Source organism: Nelumbo lutea, chromosome 2, assembly GCF_056320005.1.
Source record: "Nelumbo lutea isolate HS-2025 chromosome 2, American lotus-T2T, whole genome shotgun sequence".
In the NCBI taxonomy this organism is placed as follows: domain Eukaryota; kingdom Viridiplantae; phylum Streptophyta; class Magnoliopsida; order Proteales; family Nelumbonaceae; genus Nelumbo; species Nelumbo lutea.
Genome location: NC_142685.1, coordinates 9,640,759 through 9,651,101, shown reverse-complemented (window position 1 = coordinate 9,651,101; position 10,343 = coordinate 9,640,759). Strand labels below are relative to the sequence as shown.

At 32.9% G+C, this 10,343-nt stretch overlaps 1 pseudogene across 1 annotated transcript in view; it reads left to right on the top strand.

Annotated features, from left to right (window-relative positions):
• Positions 1-8,231: 8,231 nt before the first annotated feature.
• LOC148868461 (protein NUCLEOLAR FACTOR 1-like) overlaps positions 8,232-10,343 on the top strand; it is a 50,431-nt pseudogene continuing 48,319 nt past the window's right edge. Inside the window, exon 1 of the transcript XR_016107003.1 lies at positions 8,232-8,429. The product of XR_016107003.1 is annotated as a protein NUCLEOLAR FACTOR 1-like (transcript). The remainder of the gene's footprint in view (positions 8,430-10,343) is intronic.

Genomic DNA, 10,343 nt, shown 5'->3' with positions numbered 1-10,343 from the left:
AATAAATATATAGATTTGATCGAGATTTATTTAAGGGAGAAATTTACTGTATACGGGGCGGAGGTTCCATGGATTGGTACGACCTTATTTATCACACCGCGTGTCGTAAAGCAGGCGATCAAGACCATCTAATGCGTTCTAAATATTCCTACACATCTGTGAAGGGAGGAGGGATTCTAGCTTTTGTTTCCAGAAAGTTATTCTGGACGGTGGATAGATAAGACAATCAAGAAGGTCAAATAGATGGTCGAAGCCATCAACCCAAGATGATCATCCATCATCGTTACGTGTGAGATGAGATCCACCAAAATCTGGTACTCCTCGGTTGAAGGAGGAGCTAGCTGGAGGCTCTTGCTTACCGTGGTTGGCTTCTATTCTATGTATCCAATAACAATTTGTTATATAATGCTTTTGAGGCACATCTATCTGTCTACGCGGAAACACAAGTATTTTGCTTCCCCATTTGTTCCCATTGCGTCTTCTGGCGTCATGCTTACGACTACGCCTTTATTCTCCTCTCATGACTCATGACTCCCGACATCCCCATTTGTTTATCCATAAATAATACCAGAGTAACCCTAAATGCTTGCTCCCTAAGCCCTTCTTGTAGTCTGTGGATGTAAGTGGGTCTGGTCAAGTGGTAAATCTGTATTTGTTCAGGACTGGCAATTTCTATCTTATTCTTTCTGCAGATTTTTTTTTGGAAGATTGGGTTTTGGAGGAGAAACGGATTTTAGAATTCTACCATCTATAAGGTTAAGGGTATGATATTAGGTTAAATCCGACTTTTATATTATTAGAAAGTATATCAATTTTATATATTAAGTCTCGAATTTAATAATATTTTAAAACTTATATGAAAGATAATTGATAGTTTATATATATTTTATATGTTTTAATTAAATGATTGGAAATTTTGTTATTTATTTATTATTTATATATAACAAAAATAAAAAATAAATAAATATGGATTCTAAACCCAATCCTATCCTTGAATTCGGGAAGAATAGAGTTGGAAGAGGGTTTGGATTTTCAAAATCCAATCCCTATGGATTTTGAGATGGATACGGATTGGGAGGTTTAGGAAGATAGATATGATTTAAAATTTACAAAACCCTCCTAAATTTGCCCCGTTGCCATCCCAACATCTATTATCAGATCTTAGATCGGGTTGATGTGGGATTATGCTTTTACTGAGACGGATCGGATCGGACTATATTCCTTTCCCTTTTAATCAGGAGTGCATTTGGGTTGGGTTCGGATCAAAGCGAAATTCGTTCCAAACCTGACCATTTGGAACGAGTGTCAAAAATATAAATATGTTTATTCAAATAAGTTTAAAATCATTGTAAATTTTTGCAATGAACATATTTGTATTTTCACTCTTGACCAACACAGAGTCTGGAATCTGGAGTCTGGACCCTACCGTTTGTGGGTTACGTTACGTGAACTCAAAGCTTTTGCATGTATGCGAATATAATGTTGATTGTGGGCCGTCCATTACTTATTTTGTGCTGTACCCAATGACGCGCTTATCTGATCCTGACCCCACGTGATCCATCTTTCTCTCACTTCAGAGTGAGTACGTGGCTCACCTGCAGCATTTCAGAACGCTTGGATGGGGCCCACATCACAAGCAACCCTGTTGCACACTTGCACATGTAGATGGTGTGAGTTGGCCTAGTTCACACCAGATGACCAGAACCAGAGAGATATCCCACCGTTATCTATTGGCCTAGCCCAATTTCCCCAGAAAAAAAGGGAAAAAAGGAATCAGATGGTCAAATGTTTTTCAATAGGGTTAGGAGATTCCTCTTTTTACTAATTGCAAGTGGGACTCAATCCCAATATATGTGGGGCCTACACCTGTCCCAGTCCCACGTTTTCCGATATGCCAAGTGCATTCATTGAGCAACTAGAAACAGAAGTAAAAAAAAATGGGTGTTACCATTAAGGCGAATAAGCCACTTTTGCCCTCCCATTGCTGGTAAAAAGACGGATACGCCACTGTTGCTCTGACGTGGATAAGTCATAAATAAGGGGACAGTTTTGTCTTTTAACGGATCGGAGTCATGATCAAGGCTGTACCATTGTAAAGAACAATGGAATGTAATCACTTCCCTACATCTACATTAATTGAACGGTTACGAGATCCACTGTATCTACCTTTGAATTGCGGAACGACATTGACTACATTTTGTTTTCCTTCTTATATTTCAAACATTCAACCTTCCAACTCTACTCTGCACTTATTCAAATGTGTCAGACCGACTGACCGTCGGCGTGGACTCTGGGTCCCGTCTCGAACCGGAAGGAGCGCTGGTTCGACCCTTTTGGGTTTAATACCTCTGTCCGATTTTAGTGCTCATCTGGGAGGGCTTTCAGCCTTTCACGCAGCTTGCAAGGAAAACCGTGAAAATAGAGTAGTGTGTGGCGAAAAACCAAACAGCCCAGAATATATTTATAAGAGCTGATAAATCAACTTCAAAGTTATTTTTTCATAACTTCTATTCAAAGTTGCTGAAGCCCACCCAATTGGGCCCTTAACCTAATTCACCTGCCTATTTCATTTCGACTAGTAGCATATAATCTGTTCATCGGCCACTCACCACTGCCGTCCGTGACTATGCAACCGGGACAAAAACTCTAGTAGGTACCCTACCCTATCCTGTTGCCATACATGTTACTTCTACAGCAAAATCGAAAAGAAGGAAGGATTTTAAGGTTCACTTGCAGGGACACGTGCGATCTATGGAAAAATCTAAAAGATTTAATAATTTATTTTTTATTTTTTATTTAATGTTGATTTATAAAAAAAATATTATTATTATTAATTAAATATAAATAAATATTTTTTAGTAAATTTAATTTTATTAATGATTTGTAGTAATTTTAATAAAATTTATTTTTTTATTATTTTTAAATAGAATTTTGATTAATTTTAAATAAGTAAAAATAATTATAAAAACTAATATTTTATTAGTTCTACTAATAATTAATAATTATATAGGAATTTCAACAAGGTGGATTCACCCCATCCCTTTCCATGCCCTATAGTCAAGACACTACCCCATCCTCGCCCTACCTCTAGTGTCACGCGAGTTCAGGGCAAGGTAACCACTACACAATGTTGGGCGAGTTTAGGGGTAAGGCACCCCACCCCTCATCAATGATGGAGAATCCTCGAATTTCCCTGTCCTGTCCCCAGTATTGGGCAGGTTCAAGTAAAGGTGTAAATTGGGTCGTGCTGGGTCAACACGACACGACCCGCATGTGGCCCGCACAAAGTGCGAGCCATGTCATGTTGGCCCGTGAGGCATCCCGGGCCATCCTCCCTCTAAGATAATTTGGGGTCGGTTCGACACGACCTACAACCTGAGCCCGCACGGGCTCGTGTCATGCCGTAGGTCGGGTTGGTCCATTGGGTCTGGCCTTGGGCCAGGCCATGCTGCACACCAAGCCAAGCTCAAGGCAAGGCACCCACTCCCCGTCCAAGGTTTTTAAAATTGGATGGAATAGGGAATTGTTCTAGGGTCGAACGGTTCGACTGTTTGGTATGAACGGATGACCCGCTATAACAAAAAAAAAACAAGAAAAAGGCCGGAAACTGTTGTCCGGGTTGACGGTTCGACTGCCTTGGTCAGCGATTTGCTAACCAAATAAACGGTTTTTGTACAAAAAATGATTTTGAGGTTAAACGGTGTTCAGTTCTCAATTTTTCTGGCCTAACCATCTGGTTTGATCTAGTTTTGAAAACACTATCCTCGTCAACCCAATTATTCAATTTGATGACATAAATGATCAAAAGGATATATTGAGTATCAACCACATGGTAAATTTCTAAAAATACACTATATTGTCTTTAATATTCAAATATGTAATTTTATGAAAATTTTGGAAAATTTATTGTATTTGTATAATTTTGAAAAAATTATTCAAATTTATTTAAATTTCTATTAAATAATTTATTTTCTTTTTAAATGGTTTACTTATAGAATTATATTAATTTATCTAATAATTTCTAATACAAACCAACCAATAATTTCCTTTTTCTAATATTATACTAATTTATCTTAATAAATTGAGTAATTATTTGTTCAAAATATAGTTTTCCATTTCCTATAGTCATTTATCTTTAATAATTTTCAATAATTTGCAATAAAAACTACATAATCTTCAATGGTTTTCCGAAATCTATTAAATGTAATAAATTTTCCTAAACTTTCCAAAATATTCTAATAAATTTCAATAATTATTTAATGCATTTTAAATAAACTTTCAAATACTTTATATCTTTTGATTTCAAAAATTTTATTTTACGATAATGTAGTTTTATGAAAAAAATTGAAAAAAATATTACATTTGTGTAATTATGGGGATTTATTGATTTTTTAATTATTATTAAATATATTTTTTATTTGGTAGTTTACTAATAAAATAACACTAATTTATCTTTTATTTTCAATATAAATTAATTAATAATTTCATTTTCTAACATTATATTATTTTGTTCCCCCATTTGTATTTGGTTATTAATTGTAATAATAACAATAACTAAAATTTTATACCTTTTGATAATTGTTAAATATAATTATCAAATTTATAGAAATTAGTTAAAGAGTTTTCAATTTTTGTAAATTGTTGTTAATTAGTTAATTAATAACAACATTTATTAGTTTTGGGTAATTTACTAACCGTACTAATAAGAATATTTAATTTTTGGTAATTTAATAACCGTATTTATTAACTTTTGGTAATAATACTATTTAATACTCATTGAATATGGGTGGGATTAAATATTAACTGTACTTAACTATTTATTGATTAATATGAATATTTTAAATGAGGGAGAGTTAATATAGATTGGGGGATGCATTTTTGGTATTGATTATGGAGTGGGCAACAAGATGCTTTCCTATTGGTTTAAATCATGGTTTTTAAAAACAAACCGGTCAGGGGGCCCATCAAGATGAAAAAATAAAAAAATAATAAAAATTTGAAAATTGGTCAAAACCGTTCAAACGGTTAACTGGCTAGTTCAGTGGTTTACTGACTAAAATCAACGGTTTTGGGGGAAAAAGCGGTTTTGGAGGAAAACGAAACTGGTCAAGTGACTAGTTCTCAGTTTTTCAGTCCAACCATCCAGTCCAATCCGATCCGATTTTGAAAATAGTGGTTTAAATGAGACACCTCAGGAGAGAGATTTTAGGAATATTTTTAGGTCGTTGGGTGATATGACTTAATGGGAGTAATGGGAAGGGGAGAGGAGAGAAAGTCAAAGAGAATGCAAGGTGGAGATAATGGAGGAAGGAGAGGCATGGTGACGAGGACTCGTACGATGCATGCCTTTGTTAAGTGAAAGTTAAACAATAGAAATACATAAGAGCATATAATTGTTTTATATTTTAACTGTTTAATAAACAATCCGATCAAACTCAACCCGAGATGGTTGCTTTTCTAGTATTTTAAATCGACTTTGGTTTAATAAATATATCTTAATATTTTATATTTTACATTTTACATTTAATTTTTTAATATAGGAAAGTAGGAAAATTCCCATACTTCTTAGTCTAAAATATTTTATATCATATATATTTTTTTGTAATTTATTTTTTTAATAATATCATTGTAATTTAAAGTAAATTTTTGAACAAACAAACTAAATGGAAAGCAGACCCAAATCGATACAACCCGAGTTGGTGGGTTTGGAGCACCATTTTCTTTCTTTTTTCTTTTTTTTTTAATTGTGTTTGCCATGTAGGATGTTTCTTGTAGCAACAAATTTTTTCTTTTTTGGTACCAATGCTCCGGGAAATGTTTTCTTCACTTCTACCCATCCTCCACTACCACATCATTGCCCTGTTGGTAGCAACAAGCTAAAGCTCCAAGAAACACCAAAATTGGCATTGCTCAAAGCTATGCCTTCATGATTTCCAAGGTGTGGCTTGGAGCACTGTTTTTCTATGGAAAAATGGTTCCAAATAGAAGGTTGTTTCTTGGAGCACCATTTTTTCCTACATGGCGCTAATGTAGCATCATTTTTTGGAGCAACAACAATGATTCCAAATAGATGCCTAATGGTCAATCGGTTTCGAGTGACAAACTGCAAAATTGACCATATCGATTTGGTTGGCGAAACAACCTACAATTGAACTGAACCAATCATTGAACACTCATAAGTTCAACTAAATTTATTGCATAATCTTCAATAAATAACAATAGTTTAATCTCCAATAATTATTGAAATTTTATAGCAAGCGTACACAATCATTGAAAATAAGTTTATAATAAAAATATATTAAATACAAAAATATAATAAATGTCGAGAATACACTAAATTATTCAATAAATAGTGTAATCTCAATTAAGTATTAATCTATAAATTATAAAAAACATATAATTACTAAAAATAAAATTATAACAAAAAATATAATAAATACGATAAATTAAATTTCAAAGTTAAATAATAGATGTGTATTGATAAAAAACACATTTATAAATAGTTATTGAAAGAATATTTATAAAAAAATTAAAAAAGTACTGAAAATAAAGTAAATGTTAATTATAGTATATATGAATATATAATGAATATACACTATTATTGTAAAATTATTACTAATAAATATAACTTTTTTGATAGTTATTTTCTATATTTATTAGTTGATATAAGTGAAATTATTTATTTACAATGTTATTTAGTTATTGAAATAATATTGTTATTTAAATTCTTAAAACATTAATTATTTAATGAATTTAATAATACATAAAATTATAATTGTACTATTATTACACAATTAATTATTAATTTTGTAAAACATTAAATTATTATTAATATTAATATTATGAATTCTATTATATTTATTTTTATACCTGTAAGATTTTTTTTAATTTATTACATAATTTCGTTATTTTAACTATTAAAAAAATTGTCATTTAAATATTGAAATATGTAAAATATGTAAAATATTTCTTTATTTTAATTTTATTTATTTCAATGTTATTCAATAATATTAAATATTTGTTATATTATTTAGCTATTTTTAATGTTTTTTTTTTATTTAAGATTTTTAGTTATTGAAATATTTAAATAATGTTTTATCTTTTAATGTTAAATTTTTATTATTTGAATAACATTTAAATTGAATAATTCATAAAATTATAATGTATATTGTTGCTACATAATTTCATGATGAAATTTAAAAAATATTGAATTATTAATAATATGAATAGTATTACATCTATTAATTTTTTGTATTTTGAATAAATATTTTAAATTTAGTATATAATTTTGTTATAACATTTAACAAGTTCTGAATTTTTTTAATTGAGCATATGTAATTTATTTATGGTTGTTAGAAATAGTTGGGGATATGTGATTTCCTTATTGGTTTAATGGGTAATTATGTAGAATTGAAAAAATACAAAATTAAAAAAAAAAGCAGAAAATCAGAAAGGGGGGTTTGAAGTAAGGAGAGGTATGGTGCCATGGATAGATCAATTTTAATATGTATTATATATATATATATAGAGAGAGAGAGAGAGAGAGAGAGAGAGAGAGTGCTTGGATTTATGGCTGTAAAGTAATACAATCTACAGAAAATTATGAACGGGGTTTGAAGTAAGGACAGATATGATAACATAGACAGGCCATTCATGGCTATACAGTAATACAATCTTTAATATTTTTTTGCCTTTTTTCTTTCTTTACTCATGTTTTCTTTACCTCTTCATATTTGCCTATATAAATTTGAGTGTCAAGCTATTTATCCATTAAAAAAGGAACAATAAAAGTCAAAATTTGAAATTTTTATCAGGGGTTGGTCAATTTTGAATTTCAGCCTATAATGAATCAAAATAGTATCAATTGGAATCTAGTTAGACCATTCCTTTCTGATTCCGATTTTTATGGCGTGGCAAACCAAACGGACCCTTAGTAATATACCCTAAACAGTCAGCACGGCACGGTCGGATACGCCAGATTAATAATCCGTCTGCATAGTTTTGTTCTTACAACTCATAGCCGATACTGTCATTAGGGACTTGCAACCGACCTCACCATTCTCTCACTGTTGTTCTCCTCGAGTTTGGGGACCGGAACTAGCGAGAAGTCGCAGCAAGTCTCATTGCCAGCGACAGATACTTTTTCCTTTTCTTCTTCTTCTATCTCTTTTTCCTGTTGGGAAATATCTGTCTGCCACAAATTTAAAACAAAGTTATTTTTTCTGTAACTAGTCTTTCTTAACTCGGCAACTTCTTCAATCCCAGCACTAGCTCAAGCTGCCGCGACTGGGAGAAGTTATTCCAGTAGGAATCTTTTAGGAATCGTTCTGAGAATCAGAAACACAAATCGATGCCAAACAGGGGTTAAGCTGCCGTGGCATAGAAAAAGGTTCGTCCAGCCAATTTCAGCTCTAGTACGCATCCCTCAAGTAATCAAAACCACGAAAACTGTCTGAGACCTTAGTTCCATTTTTATCTGTTTTTGGTTTTTCAAAAGTTATTTGTTTCAACTGTTGCATTGAATTTATGTTTTTGCACGAACTTAGGATGAATCTTTTTCTTTGTATAAGTAGACTAGATCATGCTGCTTTAAGAATGAACTCCTTGTATATTGTTTTTTATTTGATCGTAGTTTTATTTAATAAACATCAGTAAATAAGTGCAGAAATAGTGTGAGAATAGGTATGTTACGAAGAAGTAGGAGAAGGGGAGAAGAGAAGAAGAGAAAAGAAAAGGGTTTTCCAGGAGAAAACAAACTGAACTCCCATGTGTTTTATTTCTTAATCATAAACTGAAATTACAAGACTGCCCTTATTTAAGTGATATAAGAGAGAATAAAACAGCCTAATACGAATTAACAAAGGACAGTTATACCCTTGCCGACTAGACGTTAACCTCCACCCTCAAGCTGGAGGCTGGAGCATATATGTCATAGAACTCCAGCTTGTTATAGATATAGTTTGTTCTAGTTTGACTCAAGCTCTTACTGAAGAGATCTGCTAATTGGCCCTCTAATTTGAAACATGGTGTAACTATTTTGCCATTTGTCACCTTCTATATGACAAAATGGCAGTCAACTTCTATATGTTTCGTCCTCTCACTGAAGACTGGATTGTTACAAAATAGCCTTGTAGCTTTAGCACTTTAGTTATAGGAATACTGATCTCCTGAAGGAGATGCTTCAGCAAAGTCAACTCATTGGTAGTGTGTGTCTTTTGTTTGTGATAGTTAACAGATATCATTTCATTAATATGAACAAAAATGTACATAGACGAGCAAGAGGGGTATGAGTACTCCTAAAATTATTTATCATAAAAGGGACTACCCCTAAAAGATAAAAACAGTTAAAAAAATTGAGCCCAAAATAATTGTTCCCTAACAACCCCCTGCCTAGCTAATGAATCAGCCATCCCATTAGCATCCCTAGGAACCCCATGAAAGCAAGCTGTCATTCCCCTTAATAACCACTTGATCTTCTTCATCACTTTACAGTAGGTCCAAGTAACCTTCTTTTCATTCTCTAACCAGTTTATCACCACTTGAGAGTTCCCTTCAACCACCAATCTTCTAAGATTTAGTCTTTCTGCTAATTGTGCCCCACACAAACAATGGATAGTTCAGCTCTAGTGGAGTCTCCTTGAGCACTAGGACCCGAGAATGGAGCTAAAGTGACTCCATCTTTATCCCTGAAAACCCTTCCTATACTTGAGGGGCTTGGGTTATTGAGACAGCTCCCATCAAAATTGAGTTTTATGAAGCTTTCTGGAGGAGGTTCCAAACTCTTAATTCTTCTAGATTTTCTCGTAGATGAAGAAGCCACTTCCCTCCAATTTCTTCTTATGTCTCATAAAAGGAAAAAGGTGAGAACAAATCCAAGGACCTGACCCAATTAATCACCCTTAAAAGAATACATTATAGGATTGCTTCCATAGATCTCTCCTCTTCCTTGAAAAGTCTTTTATTTCTTTCATCCCAGACTATCCATAACAGGGCAGCCTTAGTGCATCTCCACAAAAATTCTTCCTCTTTTCCATGGCCAATTAAAGGTTCTACCTGCAAACAAACTAACTAAGCTTGTAGGCAGAGTCCGCCTGCTCCCCAAAAGATCAAAGAACCACTCCCAAATAGAATTTATCGAAAAAAAAAAAAAACACCCACTCCCAAATAGAGGTAACAAAAGAATAGGAATAAGGATGTGATAGGCTGTCTCACTGTTTGCTTTGCAAACCGTGCACCGGTTTGGGGATGAACAAACATTTTTCATTCTCTTTTGTAGCAAATTCAGAGTGTTGATTTTTCCATGAAAGACCTCCCAAACAGAAAGCCTCTATTTTTAAGGGAAC